Here is a 19,813-nt window from a genome sequence, read left to right as displayed (position 1 = left end):
CATTAAAGCCATACTATTTACAACAAGACATATATATGCCTGATAATCAAAAACATATTTTTTTTACATAGTAACTTCTTCCACACTCACTTCCACCTAGATTACAAGTTTTGCGTTGCGGCTTGTAACGCTGAAAATATGGCATTTTCAGCGTTAAAAAAGCACTGCAGCTATTATAAGTGTTATCAGTATAGGTGTACCGCACACCTTTTAGCCTGTACCGCAACATCAGTCCCCCACACGTAAAAACATTTATGCTTACCTGATACATTTATTTTTCTTGTGGTGTATCCAGTCCACGGATTCATCCATTACTTGTGGGATATTCTCCTTCCCAACAGGAAGCTGCAAGAGTATCACCCACAGCAGAGCTGTCTATATAGCTCCTCCCCTAACTGCCACCTCCAGTCATTCGACCGAAGACAAGCAAGAGAAAGGAGAAACTATAGGGTGTAGTGGTGACTGTAGTTTAAAAATAAAAAACACCTGCCTTAAAATGACAGGGCGGGCCGTGGACTGGATACACCACAAGAGAAATAAATTTATCAGGTAAGCATAAATTTTGTTTTCTCTTGTAAGGTGTATCCAGTCCACCGATTCATCCATTACTTGTGGGATACCAATACCAAAGCTATAGGACACGGATGAAGGGAGGGACAAGGCAGGCGCTTAAACGGAAGGCACCACTGCCTGTAAGACCTTTCTCCCAAAAATAGCCTCCGAAGAAGCAAAAGTATCAAATTTGTAGAATTTAGAAAAAGTATGCAGCGAAGACCAAGTCGCCGCCTTACAAATCTGTTCAACAGAAGCCTCATTCTTAAAAGCCCATGTGGAAGCCACCGCTCTAGTGGAATGAGCTGTAATTCTTTCAGGAGGCTGCTGGCCAGCAGTCTCATAAACTAAGCGGATTATACTTCTTAACCAAAAAGAAAGAGAAGTTGCTAAAGCCTTTTGGCCTCTCCTCTGTCCAGAGTAGACAACAAACAATGCAGATGTTTGACGAAAATCCTTAGTAGCTTGTAAATAAAACTTTAAAGCACGAACCACGTCAAGATTGTGTAATAGACTTTCCTTCTTTGAAGAAGGATTAGGACACAGTGACGGAACAACAATCTCCTGATTGATATTCTTATTAGATACCACCTTAGGACCAAACCCAGGTTTGGTACGCAAAACTACCTTATCTGCATGGAAGATCATATAAGGGGAATCACACTGTAAGGCAGATAACTCTGAAACTCTTCGAGCCGAAAAGATAGCTACCAAAAACAGAACTTTCCAAGATAAAAGCTTGATATCTATGGAATTCAGAGGTTCAAACGGAACCCCTTGAATAACTTTTAGAACTAAATTTAAACTTGATTCTAACTAAAGCCTGACAAAACGCCAGACGCTTGTGCAAAAGAATAGACAGAGCAGAAATCTGTCCCTTTAAGGAACTAGCTGACAATCCCTTCTCCAATCCTACTTGGAGAAAAGATAATATCCTAGGAATCCTGACTTTACTCCATGAGTAACCCTTGGATTCACACCAATGAAGATATTTACACCATATCTTATGATAGATTTTCCTGGTGACAGGCTTTCGAGCCTGAATTAAGGTATCAATGACCGACTCTGAGAAACCACGTTTTGATAAAATCAAGCGTTCAATCTCCAAGCAGTCAGACGCAGAGAAATTAGATTTGGATGGTTGAAAGGACCCTGAAGTAGAAGGTCCTGCCTCAGCGGCAGAGTCCATGGTGGAAGGGATGACATGTCCACCAGATCTGCATACCAAGTCCTGCGTGGCCACGCAGGTGCTATCAAAATCAAAGAAGCTCTCTCCTGCTAGATCTTGGCAATCAGACGAGGGAGCAGAGGAAAACGGTGGAAACACATAAGTCAGGTTGAAGGACCAAGGCGCTGCTAGAGCATCTATCAGCGCTGCCTTGGGATCCCTGGACCTTGATCCGTAACAAGGAAGCTTGGCGTTCTGACGAGACCCCATGAGATCCAGTTCTGATTTGCCCCAAAGTTGAATCAACTGTGCAACTACCTCCGGATGGAGTTCCCACTCCCCCGGATGAAAAGTCTGCCGACTTAGAAAATCCGCCTCCCAGTTCTCTACTCCTGGGATATGGATAGCTGATAGATGGCAAGAGTGAACCTCTGCCCATAGAATTATTTTTGAAACCTCCAACATTGCTAGGGAACTCCTTGTTCCCCCTTGATGGTTGATGTAGGCTACAGTCGTGATATTATCCGACTGAAATCTGATGAACCTGACCGCAGCAAGCTGAGGCCAAGCCTGAAGAGCATTGAATATCGCTCTTAGTTCCAGAATGTTTATCGGAAGGAGTGCCTCCTCCTGAGTCCACGAGCCCTGAGCCTTCAGGGAGTTCCAGACTGCACCCCAGCCCAGAAGGCTGGCATCTGTCGTTACAATTGTCCAATCTGGCCTGCGGAAGGTCATACCTTTGGACAAATGGACCCGAGATAGCCACCAGAGAAGAGAATCCCTGGTCTCTTGATCCAGATTTAGTAGAGGGGACAATTCTGTGTAATCCCCATTCCACTGACTAAGCATGCAAAGTTGCAGCGGTCTGAGATGTAGGCGGGCAAACGGCACTATGTCCATTGCCGCTACCATTAAACCAATTACTTCCATACACTGAGCCACTGAAGGGCGAGAAGTAGAATAAAGAACACGGCAGGAATTTAGAAGTTTTGACAACCTGGCCTCTGTCAGGTAAATCTTCATTTCTACAGAATCTATCAGAGTTCCTAGGAAGGAAACTCTTGTGAGAGGGGATAGAGAACTCTTTTCTTTGTTCACTTTCCACCCACGAGACCTCAGGAATGCCAGAACAATGTCCGTATGGGACCTGGCGATTTGAAAATTCGACGCCTGTAGCAGAATGTAGTCTAGGTAAGGGGCTACTGCTATACCCAGCGGCCTTAGGACCGCTAGGAGTGACCCTAGAACCTTTGTAAAGATTCTTGGTGCCGTAGCTAACCCAAAGGGAAGAGCCACAAACTGGTAATGCCTGTCTAGGAAGGCGAACCTGAGAAACCGATGATGATCTCTGTGTATCGGAATGTGAAGATAAGCATCCTTTAAGTCCACGGTAGTCATATATTGACCCTCCTGGATCATAGGTAGGATGGTTCGAATAGTCTCCATCTTGAAGGATGGAACCCTGAGAAATTTGTTTAGGATCTTGAGATCTAAGATTGGTCTGAAGGTTCCCTCTTTCTTGGGAACTACAAACATATTTGAATAGAAGCCTTGCCCCTGTTCCTCCTTTGGAACTAGGTGGATCACTCCCATAACTAGTAGGTCTTGAACGCAATGTAAGAATGCCTCTCTCTATATCTGGTTTGCAGATAATTGTGAGAGATGAAATCTTCCTTTTGGGGAAGAAGCTTTGAAGTCCAGAAGATATCCCTGGGACACAATTTCCAACGTCCAGGGATCCTGGACATCTCTTGCCCAAACCTGGACGAAGAGAGAAAGTCTGTCCCCTACTAGATCCGTTTCCACATCGGGGGCTGATCTTTCATGCTGTCTTAGAGGCAGCAGCAGGTTTTTTGGCCTGCTTTCCTTTGTTCCAAGCCTGGTTAGGTCTCCAGACCGGCTTGGACTGGGCAAAATTTCCCTCTTGTTTTGTATTAGAGGAAGTTGAAGCTGCGCCACTCTTGAAGTTTCGAAAGGAACGAAAATTAGTCTGTTTGGTCCTTAATTTGTTGGACCTATCCTGAGGAAGGGCGTGACCTTTTCCTCCAGTAATATCAGAAATGATCTCCTTCAGTCCAGGCCCGAATAGGGTCTGCCCCTTGAAGGGAATGTTGAGAAGCTTAGACTTTGAAGTAGCGTCAGCTGACCAGGATTTAAGCCATAGCGCTCTACGTGCCTGAATAGCAAAACCTGAGTTCTTAGCCGTTAGCTTGGTTAAATGAACAACGGCGTCAGAAACAAATGAATTGGCTAGCTTAAGAGCTTTAAGCTTGTCAAGGATATCATCCAACGGGGTTTCTACCTGTAGAGCCTCTTCTAGAGACTCAAACCAGAAAGCCCCAGCAGCAGTGACTGGGGCAATGCATGCAAGAGGCTGGAGAATAAAACCTTGTTGAATAAAAATTTTCTTAAGGTAGCCCTCTAATTTTTTGTCCATTGGATCTAGAAAAGCACAACTGTCCTCGACCGGGATAGTTGTACGCTTCGCTAGGGTAGAGACTGCTCCCTCCACCTTAGGGACTGTCTGCCACAAGTCCTGTGTAGCAGCATCTATAGGAAACATCTTTTTAAAAACAGGAGGGGGAGAGAACGGTACACCTGGTCTATCTTATTCCTTAGTAATAATTTCTGAAAACCTCTTAGGGATTGGAAAAACATCAGTGTAAACAGGCACTACATAGTATTTATCCAACTTACACAATTTCTCTGGGACTACAATGGCGTCACAGTCATCCAGAGTTGCTAAAACCTCCCTGAGCAACACACGGAGGTGTTCAAGTTTAAATTTAAATGTAGACATATCAGAATCAGGTTGAAGTGTCGTCCCTGAATCAGAAAAATCACCCACAGATAGAAGCTCTCCTGCTTCGGCTTCTGCACATTGTGAGGATATATCAGACATAGCTACTAAAGCGTCCGAGAGCTCTGTATTTGTTCTAGCCCCAGAGCTGTCTCGCTTTCCTTGTAACCCTGGCAGTTTGGACAATACCTCTGTAAGGGTATGATTCATAACTGCCGCCATGTCTTGTAAAGTATACGCAATGGCGCACTAGATGTACTTGGCGTCCCTTGAGCGGGAGTTATAGGATCTGACACGCGGGGAGAGTCACTCGGCATAACTTCCCCCTTGTCAATTTCCTCTGGTGATAAATCTTTTAAAGCCAGAATATGGTCTTTAAAATTTATAGTAAGATCAGTGCATTTGGTACACATTCTAAGAGGGGGTTCCACAATGGCTTCTAAACATAATGAACAAGGAGTTTCCTCTATGTCAGACATGTTTAACAGACTAGTAATGAGACCAGCAAGCTTGGAAAACACTTTAATAAATGTGAAAAAGCAGAATATAAAAAATGGTACTGTGCCTTTAAGGGAAAAAAACAATCACATAAGCTGCAAAACAGTGAAAAAAAGCAGTAAACTCTACAAAATTTTTACAGTGTGTATAATAGACTAAAATAGCATTGCACCCACTTGGAAATGGATGATTAACCCCTCAGGCTCAAAAACTAATCAGAAAAACTGTAAAACCGTTATAAACAGTCACAAGCAAACTGCCACAGCTCTGCTGTGACTCCTACCTGCCCATAAAATGACTTTTGTAGGCACAAAAACCCTTTACAGAGGTCCTATATGTCAGGGGACTCCTTCAGGGAAGCTGGATGTCTCAGATTGTAAAAACTACTGCGCAATTAGAGCGCGAAAATAGGCCCCTCCCACCATGCACTCAAAGTGAAAGGGCCATAAATAACTACTCCTAGGAGAAATCTAGTCAGCCATGTGGAAAACTAGGCCCCAAATAAAGATTTATCACCCTCAGTAAAAAACGTTTTTTATATATCATGCATACGTTTTACATACTAAGTAATAAGAGCAAGTAACATGAATATTACCCTTTACTGCAAGCATGATCCCAGTCGTTTGTTAAATCACTGTAATCAGGCTTACCTTAAATATATCAGGCACTGTCAGCATTTTCTAGTTATAATCTCTCTAGAAAAAAATATACTGAACATACCTCAGAGCAGTTAATTCTGAAGGCCATTCCCCCAGCTGAAGTTTTCCCATACTCTTCAGTTATGTGTGAGAACAGCAGTGGACCTTAGTTACAACCTGCTAAGATCATCAAAAACCTCAGGCAGAACTCTTCTTCTAATTTTTGCCTGAGGTAAAAACAGTACAACGCAGGTACCATTTAAAAATAACAAACTTTTGATTGAAGATAAACTACACTAAAACACCACATATCTCTTGATACTTCCTTTCTTGTCGAGAGCTGCAAGAGAATAACTGGGAGTGGCAGTTAGGGGAGGAGCTATATAGACAGCTCTGCTGTGGGTGATACTCTTTCAGCTTCCTGTTGGGAAGGAGAATATCCCACAAGTAATGGATGAATCCGTGGACTGGATACACCTTACAAGAGAAAATTACATTTTTTTCATGGGATTCTCATAGCGCCGGTATTACGAGTTTTGCGGTGAGGCTAAAAAGTGAGCGTTACAGCCTATAACGATAAGATCTGTAACGCCATCTAAAGTCAGTAGTTATGAGTTTTATGCTACAAAGCTGTAACATAAAACTCATAACTAAAGTGTTACAAAGTGCACTAAACAAAAAATACAGTGACCAGCGCCAATTAAAAAATACTACACACTCCAACTAGAATATAGGAATCTCTCTACAGGCCTATAAAAAATCCTGCATAAAAATAAAAGTATACTAGGGAGCGCTCACAAGAGCTTAAGAGTATATAAAGACAGATAACAAATTAAATAACGTTCAAAAATATAAAAAATGTAAAATATTATATATTAACCTGTACCTCACAAGCGCAGAAAATAAACCACAAAAGGAGATACAAGTTGATCCAAAAAACTTCTATATCCAACTGTATAATGAAATAATGAATAGGATGAAGGTGCCCGTTACAATAAAAGACACATTTATTCAAAACATAATCTGTAAATGAATAATTCAAGTGTAAGAAACTGTTGCAATAAACAGAAGGTGTACAATTTTAATACATAAAAAATATCTAGGTCGACCTAGTATATATAATAAACACTATGAAACAGAAAAATAATAAAAACAGAATTAAAAATACAATAATACAGTACTAACTACGCTAAAAGTAAGAGGTAAGAATGCCTAAATTGAACTGTATCACTCCAATGTAATCAGTGTAAGCACATTAGCTCAGAAAGTTCATCTAAAGCATGAGAGTTTACGGAACGTCAGTTTTCAGCTAAATGACAACCCCTGTGGATCCTATATCAGAGGCTGTGTTATAGTGAAAAAATCTTGTTATTGTGATCAGCCTGTGACCAGTACAAGTCCCAACCGTCTCTGTCCGAATCTGCAGGAACTCTAGTGATGCCGTCCGGAGTCTTTTAACAAATGACACTGTGCTCCTATGGAAGAAGAGTTCTCTTAGTGTAATATCAGGACTAGGAATGTCAGAAATATATCCGTACTCACATATCAGTTTAAGAGAGCCGGAGTCTAATATCCAACGCACCGATCGTGCCGTGGACCTCCCACAAGAGGAACCTTTCAGGTGTTTAGCGGATGTACTGGGAATAAGTGTTTGACTAGATTCAGCTAGAAACCCAGTGAATAACAGCAGCTTGATTTTACAGGTTAGAATTGCCAATACAAAACTAAGCAACCAAGACCCACCTTAAAGGTCAATACTGCTGCTTCACCGTTAAGGGTTTTTGCGCCTGAATCAGTTATTAGAGTAAAAGCTCCCTATCAGGAGCAACATAAATGAGCAACGCGTTTCAAAACCGTAGTTTCTTTGTCAAGCTCATATCAGGTCTATCTACCTGCTTCCTTTTAAACCTATGTGGGAACTAATTTTTCTTGACTCTACTGACTTGGGGGCAAATCTGGTCTCCTTTAAGCGGTATATTGATGATATTTTAATCATATGGAGAGGTACCAAGGATGAATTAGAATGGTTCTTCTCTAGAATGAATGTAAATGACAAAAATGTAAAGTTCACATATGAAATAAGCAACACTAGTATAAATTTCTTGGATCTTAAGATAGATGTGGAGGATGGTAAAATAGTAACCAAAACCTATTTCAAACCAGTCGATGCGAATGGTTACATACACGCCGCGAGTTGCCATCTGGAAAAATGGAAAATGAATATTCCTAAAAGTCAATTCATGCGTATCAGAAAGAAATGTATGAACGATACAGACTTTGTTGATCAATCAGAAATCTTAGTTAAGACATTTTTAAATAAAGGGTATGACCCAGATCTAATAGAATCCTCCAGGATTGAGGCATTAGGGATAAATAGGGCTAACCTATTGATTAAAAAAGAAGGTAACAATAAGAATATAAATAAGAATAATTTAGGTAATACGGAGGCATTTAGTATTCCTTTCATCACTCAATTTAACGATGATAGTAAAAGATTGGTAAAAAACCTAAAAAAACATTGACATGTCCTTAGGTCTGACGACACATTAGGTCCATTACTGCCAAGTGTCCCAATAGTTGTATACAAACAATGTAGAAATCTTAAGACACGATAAGCTCCAACAGAATTAAAAATTATAGGACAGGGTACTAATAAATATAGAGATTTAAGAGGGAATAAAATCACAGGCTTCGTTCCCTGTTTAAGCTGTAAAGCTTGCAGAAACTCAAAAAATTTTAAAATTTTCAAATCAAGTGTTTCCAATAAAGAGTATATATATTAGAATGTTTATGTGGAGCCCAATATATAGGATAATCAACAAGGGCTGTAAAGGATAGGATAAGGGAACACATAAATTCTATTGAGAACATGGATTCAGAAAGAAACAAGGAATTACCTATCCCTAAACATTTTAAAAAATGTAATAATGGCAATATAAAATACCTGTCCTATACTGTAATAGACAAAGTTAAACCAAATTGGAGGGGGTGCAATATACAAAAAGAAATTCTTAAATTAGAAGCGAAATGGATTTTCGAATTGAGAACACTTACACCATATGGTTTGAATTTGGATTTTGATTTAGGGTGTTTTTTATAAGAATTTCTTTTAATGAGAATCCTGTCCTCTAAGAACCACTAGACTATCTCTTCTCTATATATATATTTTGGATTTTATATATATATTTTTCTTTTAGATTTTTTAGAATCTTTTTTAGACTTTTTTTCCAATTAAATAGATAGTTTTATGGTCTTATATATAAAGATATATGAGTTTGAGCCATTTTTTACTATTTTTCTATTGTACTTCAAGGTATATTAATGTTTTGAAACAATATAGAAAACATTTTTCATCATTTACAAGAAATATTGAGGACTCTAATGAATAGCTGTTCTAGTGAAAGGGAGATGTAGTTTAGTGGTTAGTTCCACCGCTCCCAGAATTGAAGGTTGTGGGTTTGAATCCAGGCAAATCCCCTATTTTTAATAATGACTTTCTTTAGTTTTTGGTTTTATAGATTGAATTGTTAGTAGTGATATTTTCATGTATGTGAATGATTTATAGAATTGAACTCGTATGCAGCATTAAATTTTAAGGTATATTAATTTATATTACCATTTGAGTAAGATGAACAATTTGAAAGTGGTGTCGATCTTCTATATGTATTATTGAGGACCCTAAATAATGGTTACTCTAAGGAAAGGGAGTTGTGGTATAGTGGTTAGTTCCACCGCTCCCGGAATTGAAGGTTGTGGGTTTGAACCCAGTTATATCTCTTATTTTTGATTATGAAGGTGCCGGATTTTTAATTATTCATGAAAATATCTTTTATGTAATATATTTTTTATGTAACATTCTTTTGTATAAAATTGTATATTGGTTTTCACCAATTTTATTAACTGCATTTATATATTTGAGCGTATACTTATGTATTCACAGATATGACACTACATTGGTATGTGTATATTTTTAACCCATGTCTGTTTTCTTTTTGTAATATAATTATGAATGTTTCTCCTGTAATGATCGTTTTTGTAAAAATTATATTCTAAATGCTGTTTAAGACTAGGGGAAATATGCACTACGGTGTGTCCCTTTAATTAGTCACAGGTGGAAATGAACCAATAAGGTATGCAGGTTAGGTTTAAAAGGAAGCAGGTAGATAGACCTGATATGAGCTTGACAAAGAAACTACGGTTTTGAAACGCGTTGCTCGTTTATGTTGCTCCTGATAGGGAGCTTTTACTCTAATAACTGATTCAGGCACAATAACCCTTAACGGTGAAGCAGCAGTATTGACCTTTAAGGTGGGTCTTGGTTGCTTAGTTTTGTATTGACAATTCTAACCCGTAAAATCAAGCTGCTGCTATTCACCGGTTTTCTAGTCGAATCTAGTCAAACACTTATTCCGAGTACTTCCACTAAACACCTGAAAGGTTCATCTTGTGGGAGGTCCACGGCACGATCGGTGCGTTGGATATTAGACGCCGGCTCTCTTAAACTGATATGTGAGTATGGATATATTTCTGACATTCCTAGTCCTGATATTACACTAAGAGAACTCTTTGTCCATAGGAGCACAGTGTCATCTGTTAAAAGACTCCGGACGGCATCACTAGAGTTCCTGCAGATTCGGACAGAGAAGGTTGGGACTTGTACTGGTCACAGGCTGATCAAAATAACAAGATTTTTTCACTATAACACAGCCTCTGATATAGGATCCACAGGGGTTGTCATTTAGCTGAAAACTGACGTTTCTGTAAACTCTCATGCTTTAGATGAACTTTCTTAGCTAATGTGCTTACACTGATTACATTGGAGTGATACAGTTCAATTTAGACATTCTTACCTCTTACTTTTAGCGTAGTTAGTACTGTATTATTGTATTTTTAATTCTGTTTTTATTATTTTTCTGTTTCATAGTGTTTATTATATATTGTACTAGGTCAACCTAGATATTTTTTATGTATTAAAATTGTACACCTTCTGTTTATTGCAACAGTTTCTTACACTTGAATTATTCATTTACAGATTATGTTTTGAATAAATTTGTCTTTCTTTCATGTAATTGGCAAGAGTCCATGAGCTAGTGACGTATGGGATATACATTCCTACCAGGAGGGGCAAAGTTTCCCAAACCTCAAAATGCCTATAAATACACCCCCCACCACACCCACAATTCAGTTTTACAAACTTTGCCTCCTATGGAGGTGGTCTTGTTCGGATGTTCAGTTGCCAACCTTGGCCATTTCCATTTAGACCAGACCTTATAACTCAAGGTTTGTTTTTCCTTCATGATCTCAGATCATTAAATTTGATGATATGGAGATTGAATGCTTAGTCATAGAAGTCTCTCTGACTCAGTGATTAAAACTATGTTGCAGGCTCGTAAATCTGTGTCTAGAAAGATTTATTATCGAGTTTGGAAGACTTACATTTCATGGTGTTCTTCTCATAAATTCTCTTTGCATTCCTTTAGAATTCCTAGAATTTTTCAGTTTCTTCAGGATGGTTTAGATAAGGGTTTGTCTGCAAGGTCTTTGAAAGGACAAATATCTGCTCTTTCTGTTCTGTTCCACAGAAAAATTGCTAAACTTCCTGATATTTATTGTTTTGTACAGGCTTTGGTTTGTATCAAGCCTGTCATTAAATCAATTTCTCCTCCTTGGAGTCTTAATTTGGTTTTGAAGGCTTTTCAGGCTCCTCCGTTTTAGCCTATGCATTTTCTAGACATTAAATTACTTTCTTAGAAAGTGTTGTTCCTTTTGGCCATCTCTTCTGCTAGAAGAGTTTATGTTTTATCTGTCTCCGTTTCTGATTTTTCATCAGGATAAGGCTTTTTTTGTGGACTTCGTTTAAATTTTTACCTAAAGTTGTGAACTTTAACAACATTAGTAGAGAAATTGTTGTCCCTTCTTTGTATCCTAATCCTAAGAATTCTTTGGAGAGATCCTTACATTTATGGATGTGGTAAGAGCTTCGAAATATTATGTTGAAGCTACTAAAGATTTCAGGAAGACTTCTAGTCTATTTGTTATCTTTTCCAGTTCTAGGAAAGGTCAGAAGGCTTCTGCCATTTCTTTGGCATCTTGGTTAAAGCTTTTGATTCATCATGCTTATTGGGAGTCGGGTAATTCCCTGCCTCAGAGGATTACGGCTCATTCTACTAGGTCAGTTTCCACTTCCTGGGTTTTTAAGAATGAAGCTTCTGTTGATCAGATTTGCAAAGCAGCAACTTGGTCTTCTTTGCTTACTTTTTCCTAAATTCTACCATTTTGATGTTTTTTCTTTTTTAGAAGCAGTTTTTGGTAGAAAAATACTTCAGGCAGCTGTTTCAGTTTGATTCTTCTGCTTATATTTTCATTTTTTTTCATTATATGATTAAAACTTTTTGATTTGGGTTGTGGATTAATTTTTCAGTGGAATTGGCTGTCTTTATTTTTATCCCTCCCTCTCTAGTGACTCTTGCGTGGAGTTCCACATCTTGGGTATTTGCTATCCCATACGTCACTAGCTCATGGACTCTTGCCAATTACATGAAAGAAAACATAATTTATGTAAGAATTTACCTGATATATTCATATCTTTCATATTGGCAAGAGTCCATGAGGCCCACCCTTTTTATGGTGGTTATGATTTTTTTTGTATAAAGCACAATTATTCCAATTCCTTGTTGATGCTTTCGCTCCTTTCTTATCACCCCACTTCTTGGCTATTCGTTAAACTGAATTGTGGGTGTAGTGGGGGGTGTATTTATAGGCATTTTGAGGTTTGGGAAACTTTGCCCCTCCTGGTAGGAATGTATATCCCATATGTCACTAGCTCATGGACTCTTGCCAATATGAAAGAAATTAATTTATCAGGTAAATTCTTACATAAATTATGTTTTTATTGTAAATATATATGATTTCTAACTGGGCCAATAACTAGAGTAATAACTGTCCAGATTTCCGTCTATATAGGACCTCTGGTAAACTAATATCATGTGCATAAGCACCTGGCCGCTAATTACTCAAGTAGAGAAACAAGGAACCTTGTCAGATGCCAATAACATACTGAGAAAAGGCTACTTATCTAAAGTATACTTAGGTTATTGAACAGAACAGGCCTATTAAAGTGTATTGAAATTTAGCCAGTAATAGCAACTTGGGGTACCTCTTTTAAGTTACCTACCTAAAGGATAGGATATGTATATATATATATATATATATATATATATATATATATACACACACATTTTGGAACCCTAAGGCAATAATAGCATATGGAATTAAATTAAGCATGAGAATACTGTGAGGTGAGTTGCCAGCAATGAATTATACCATATATACTCTATAGCACCTTTAATGGAGGTAGATCCCAGTTTCTAAGGTCTACCAATACATAAAGGTATACAGAAGCTTAGCTACCTCGTCTATACAGGACCCATGAAAGAGCACACCCTCCTCACTCAGATGGGAAGACTGACCAAGACATCAAACTTTTGGGACAATCAAATAAGAAGAGACACTGGTTATTATCTAAGTATTCAATCCAAACTCTCAATCTTGTTTTACATATTGTGAGATTGCTTATGAACTGTAATTATATTTAATGAGGTGAATTTTTTTTAGAGTATATAAACTGACTTAACAAATACATTTCCTAAGGGCTTTCAAGGGATCACTCAATACCTAGGAGCTTATCTCCCATTAGAATATATGGCTCTTGGGACAAATTAGTAAAAATCACTATATAACAATTGGACCAATGTGATCGCAGAGTTGCTCCAGTTATATACAATCAAAAGTTAGACTATAAAACATAACGTCCTATCGCCCCGGCCGTAGGCGGCAAAACACAAGGAGCAATCAGATAATCTATTCACTCAATAAGACACAAAGAGTACAATACTATAGCAAGAGTGTGACCCGTATCGTCCTAATATAGTTATAATTATGTCCTGACTTAACCCATAAATTAAGTGAACCTGTAGGGCTAAATAGGAACCATTGTTCAAAATGTGTAAATATCTCAGGTCTACAAGCTCCCATGAAAGACACAGTTTATAAAAACTTATCTGCAAAATGTGTTACAAATAATAGTGGTGGACTATAACTTTTAGTTACATCTCAAAATAAAAAAAAAGGTTAAAAAAAAGGGGTCAAAGCACTCCAATTGTGGTGCCCTAAATCAGGGCTCACGTATTTTGCATATTAAAGCCACTGGCATAGAGGATGCCAACTATATGCCACTTCATCCAAGTATAAACCCCTGGCAGGCCCAATAAGGCAGAGCACATTTACATTTAATAGCTAAATACAAACTGTTAGGAACGAACATATGTAAAAAAACAAAAAAAAACCTCATAAAACATGGCAATATCATAAATAGAAACTGACAGTAAATTTCCTATATCGCTTATCAACACAAGTAAATATGGTTATAAAGTTCCTGTAGTTGATATGCCGCTATCAAGAAGAGGAGAAAAGTCGCCACATTCAAGGAGTGTTGTAGTCACTTTCATGTGGGGCGAAATATCTTACCCCACTCCGGTACTCCGAATGGCTCATCCTGAAAAGACTACACATGGCGGCAGTAAGATACGAAGGTCGGTCACTCCAGACTTCAGGGGATGCAGATCCCTAACTGAAGTCCTCAAGGTAGTCTTGGATATGTGATCCGTTGCAATTCTTGACAGACTGATCAGGTTAATTGCCAGATCCAGTATGCCGCTAAACAACCTGATGTAGTTTCAGAGGTACTCAGCGGCCCCTCAGTAGAAAACTGGAGATGAGAACCTAGCTGGTACGGTGCATCAAAATCCAACGTACCGTCAAGTATATTGTTAAAATACCCCAAGATCTCCTCTCTCGCAACAAGCGGGGCATAGCTTTTCTCCTTGTTTACATAAGTGGCTGCATCTGCAGTGATCATCGTAGGTTCCGTCCTCTCAGCATACCCCTGGGGATGTTCATACTCCTCATATGGTACACTGTGATTGCTGTGTTTCCTGTCGCCATCTTGAGAGCCTCGTGGTGTAGAAAAGTTTTGAAAACATTGCCTTATTAATACATTCAGATCATGTATTTGTTCTGCCAATACCTCGCTGATCACATCTTCTGGCAAGCGCACTCCAGTAGTCATCTCCATGCCGTATGCAAGACCAAATATAATTTTGTGTAGTATGTGTGCGGCAGCTTAAAACCTGTGTTCTATCCAGTATCGGAGCTTTTGGGTGAACAAAATAGGCTAGAATTACACTTGGGACAATATTTCGATTCTCCTGTGGAGCTGCTTATAGTTATATCCTCAATAGATTTGCAGTGTTGAATAAAAGCTTTAGAATATCTCTAAAATCTATATGAGGTTCAGGAGCTTCACTAAAGTGCGTCCTGCCGGTACAACTTCTCGCTCCACCCCCTCGAAAGTTGTCCTTTTAGATAAAGTTGTTTGCCCCCCCCCAAACAATTTTTATGTATTAAATACACTTCTAGATATTAACACATTTCTACGTAAGCATCCATTAAAACGTTTTTTTTTTTTGCAATTAAGGCTAGTAAGACTTCTCAAACAATGCAGGTACAGAATCAAGCTGTTAATACATATACATTTATTCAGAATTCTCTTTTTGAGTTTAAAGATTTCTGTTCATTAGAATTGATAAGAGGTCTGCGTGAGCTATATTGAGATTCACATAAGGTAGTTTAGACAAAGCTACCTAGCCCTAAAATGTGAATATCTGATTTTTATCCTATACAGTTTAGGGGTTCACTCATCGGACTCCATTTATTAAGCAGCGGATTCTGCTTCAGAGGCCCATCGTTTAAGGCTCACCTGAAACGTTAGTTAAGAAGCAGCGGTCATAAGACCAATGCTTCTTAACCTGTCCGCCACCTTTACAGCATATAGAATTTTCACAAAAGGTCTTAGTGCCCTTTTGTATGTGATCAGATCTCAGGGTTTTTGCAGTGTTCCATTATCTGGACAATATCATGGTTCATGCTCCATCCAGGACTGGCCTTTAGGCGCCCTGTACGAAAAATCTGCACGGCGCCCCTTCCTGGCCAAACCCCCTCTGTGGGTGTGGCCAGGGAGGGCGCTGTGAGAGACAGATAGACGGAGAGAGTGACAGACAGACAGAAAAAGTGCTCGGCAGACAAAGATACAGACAGGCAAAAGAGAAAGTACACAGCATTTTTAAAACAAACAGCTGACAACAGTTCTGATTTTCTGAATTTAGGCAAATTACATTTTCTAAAACAACTAATGGAGATCCACTTTATAAGTTCATAAAATGATTCGGGTTCACTCTATAAACTAAAAACTGGGTCCACAAAATTCCTGGATTCAAACTACCATGGCATTAATCCTCATGGAGCTTATTTTTAATACAAGAGAGAAAAGGGAGTACAGTCTAAAAGACAGGTTTGCTAAATAAGTAAAGTATTGCATTTTAGACTGCACTCCCCTATGTATACCTTCTCTCTTGTATATTAAGAGTGACAGGTTTCAAGATAAGCTCCATGAGGATTAAAGGGAAATGAAACACAAAAAAAAATATTTTATGATTCAGATGAAGAATACAATTTTAAACAACTTTCCAATTAACTTCTATTATTTAATTAGCTTCCTTCTCTTGTTATCCTTTGCTGAAATGTTTATCTAGGCAAGCTCAAGAGTAGCACATAACCTAGGTTCTAGCTGTTGATTGGTGGCTGCATATATATATTGATTGTGATTGGCTCACACATGTGTTCAGTTACAAACCATTAGTGCATTGCTGCTCCTTCAATAAATAATACCAAGAGAATGAAACAAATTAGATCATAGAAGTAAATTAGAAAGTTGTTTAAAATTACATTCTCTATCTGAATCATTAAACAAAAAAATTGGGTTTCATGTCCCTTTAATAACATGGGAGTTTAAACCCAGGAATTCTGTGGACCCAGTTTTTAGCTGCAATCTGAGAGTGAACCTGCCATGAGAGTTTGGCAACGCTCTTCTGTTACTGACATCTCTCTGTATAAGGCTCTCTTGTTACTATCAGCTCTCTATATAAACCTCTGCTGTTACTAACAGCTCTCTATATAAACCTTTTATGTTGCTAACAGCTCTCTATATAAACCTCTTCTGTTACTGACAGCTCTCTTTATAAAGCTCTTCTGTTACTGACAGCTCTCTATATAACCCTCTTCTGTTACTAACAGCTCTCTATATAAACCTCTTCTGTTACTAACAGCTCTCTGTATAAGGCTCTTCTGTTACTGACAGCTCTCTATATAAACCTCTTCTGTTACTGACAGCTCTCTATATAAACCTCTTCTGTTACTGACAGCTCTCTGTATAAACCTCTTCTGTTACTAACAGCTCTCTGTATAAGGCTATTCTGTTACTGACAGCTCTCTATATAACCCTCTTCTGCTACTAACAGCTCTCTATACAAACCTCTTCTGTTACTAACAGCTCTCTATATAACCCTCTTCTGTTACTAACAGCTCTATATATAAACCTCTTCTGTTACTGACAGCTCTCTGTATAAGGCTCTTCTGTTACTAACAGCTCTATATTTAAAGCTCTTCTGTTACTGACAGCTCTCTATATAAACATCTTCTGTTACTAACAGCTCTCTATACAAACCTCTTCTGTTACTGACAGCTCTCTATACAAACCTCTTCTGTTACTGACAGCTCTCTATATAAACCTCTTCTGTTACTGACAGCTCTATATATAAACCACTTCTGTTACTGACAGCTCTCTGTATACGGCTCTTCTGTTACTGACAGCTCTCTATATAAACCTCTTCTGTTACTAACAGCTCTCTGTATAAGGCTCTTTTGTTATTAACAGCTCTCTATATAAACCTCTTCTGTTACTAATAGCTCTCTATATAAACCTCTTCTGTTACTAACAGCTCTTTATGGCCTAGATTTGGAGTTTGACGGTAGCCGTGAAAACCAGCGTTAGAGGCTCCTAACGCTGGTTTTAGGCTACCGCCGGTATTTGGAGTCATTCAAAAAAGGTCTAACGCTCACTTTTCAGCCGCGACTTTTCCATACCGCAGATCCCCTTACGTCAATTGCGTATCCTATCTTTTCAATGGGATCTTTCTAACTCCGGTATTTAGAGTCGTGTCTGAAGTGAGCGTTAGAAATCTAACGACAAAACTCCAGCCGCAGAAAAAAGTCAGTAGTTAAGAGCTTTCTGGGCTAACGCCGGTTTATAAAGCTCTTAACTACTGTGCTCTAAAATACACTAACACCCATAAACTACCTATGTACCCCTAAACCGAGGCCCCCCCACATCGCCGACACTCGATTACATTTTTTTAACCCCTAATCTGCCAACCGCCACCTACATTATACTTATGTACCCCTAATCTGCTGCCCCTAACACCGCCAACCCCTATATTATATTTATTAACCCCTAATCCGCCTCACTAACCCTATAATAAATAGTATTAACCCCTAATCTGCCCTCCCTAACATCGCCGACACCTAACTTCAATTATTAACCCCTAATCTGCCGACTGGAGCTCACCGCTATTCTAATAAATGTATTAACCCCTAAAGCTAAGTCTAACCCTAACACTAACACCCCCCTAACTTAAATATAATTTAAATCTAACGAAATTAATTAACTCTTATTAAATAAATTATTCCTATTTAAAGCTAAATACTTACCTGTAAAATAAATCCTAATATAGCTACAATATAAATTATAATGATATTATAGCTATTTTAGGATTAATATTTATTTTACAGGTAACTTTGTATTTATTTTAACCAGGTACAATAGCTATTAAATAGTTAAGAACTATTTAATAGCTAAAATAGTTAAAATAATTACAAATTTACCTGTAAAATAAATCCTAACCTAAGTTACAATTAAACCTAACACTACACTATCAATAAATAAATTAAATAAAATACCTATAATTATCTACAATTAAACCTAACACTACACTATCAATAAATAAATTAAATAAAATTCCTACAAATAAATACAATGAAATAAACTAACAAAAGTACAAAAAATAAAAAAATATTTACAAACATTAGAAATATATTACAACAATTTTAAACTAATTACACCTACTCTAAGCCCCCTAATAAAATAACAAAGCCCCACAAAATAAAAAAATGCCCTACCCTATTCTAAATTACTAAAGTTCAAAGCTCTTTTACCTTACCAGCCCTGAACAGGGCCCTTTGCGTGGCATGCCCCAAGAAGTTCAGCTCTTTTGCCTGTAAAAAAAAAATACAATACCCCCCCAACATTACAACCCACCACCCACATACCCCTAATCTAACCCAAACCCCCCTTAAATAAACCTAACACTAAGCCCCTGAAGATCTCCCTACCTTGAGTCGTCTTCACCCAGCCGAGCCAAATTCTTCATCCAAGCGGAGCAAGAAGAGGTCCTCCATCCGGTAGAAGTCTTCATCCAAGCGGGGCAGAAGAGGTCTTCCATCCGATTGAAGTCTTCATCCAAGCGGCATCTTCTATCGTCATCCATCCGGAGCGGCAGCATCCTGAAGACCTCCGACGCGGAACATCCATCCTGGCCGACGACTGAACGACGAATGACGGTTCCTTTAAATGACGTCATCCAAGATGGCGTCCCTCGAATTCCGATTGGCTGATAGGATTCTATCAGCCAATCGGAATTAAGGTAGGAATATTCTGATTGGCTGATGGAATCAGCCAATCAGAATCAAGTTCAATCCGATTGGCTGATCCAATCAGCCAATCAGATTGAGCTCGCATTCTATTGGCTGTTCCGATCAGCCAATAGAATACAAGCTCAATCTGATTGGCTGATTTGATCAGCCAATCGGATTGAACTTGATTCTGATTGGCTGACTCCATCAGCCAATCAGAATTTTCCTACCAGTAGCTGTATAAGGCTCTTCTGTTACTGACAGCTCTCTATATAAACCTCTTCTGTTACTGACAGCTCTCTATATAAACCTCTTCTGTTACTGACAGCTCTCTATATAAACCTCTTCTGTTACTGACAGCTCTCTGTATAAGGCTCTTCTGTTACTGACAGCTCTCTATATAAACTTCTTCTGTTACTGACAGCTCTCTGTATAAGGCTCTTCTGTTACTGACCGCTCTCTGTATAAGGCTCTTCTGTTACTGACAGCTCTCTATATAAACCTCTTCTGTTA

The sequence above is a fragment of the Bombina bombina genome, chromosome 6 (assembly GCF_027579735.1).
Source record: "Bombina bombina isolate aBomBom1 chromosome 6, aBomBom1.pri, whole genome shotgun sequence".
NCBI lineage: Eukaryota > Metazoa > Chordata > Amphibia > Anura > Bombinatoridae > Bombina > Bombina bombina.
The sequence above is the reverse complement of the archived record's forward strand: the minus strand, read 5'-3'. Positions refer to the sequence as shown.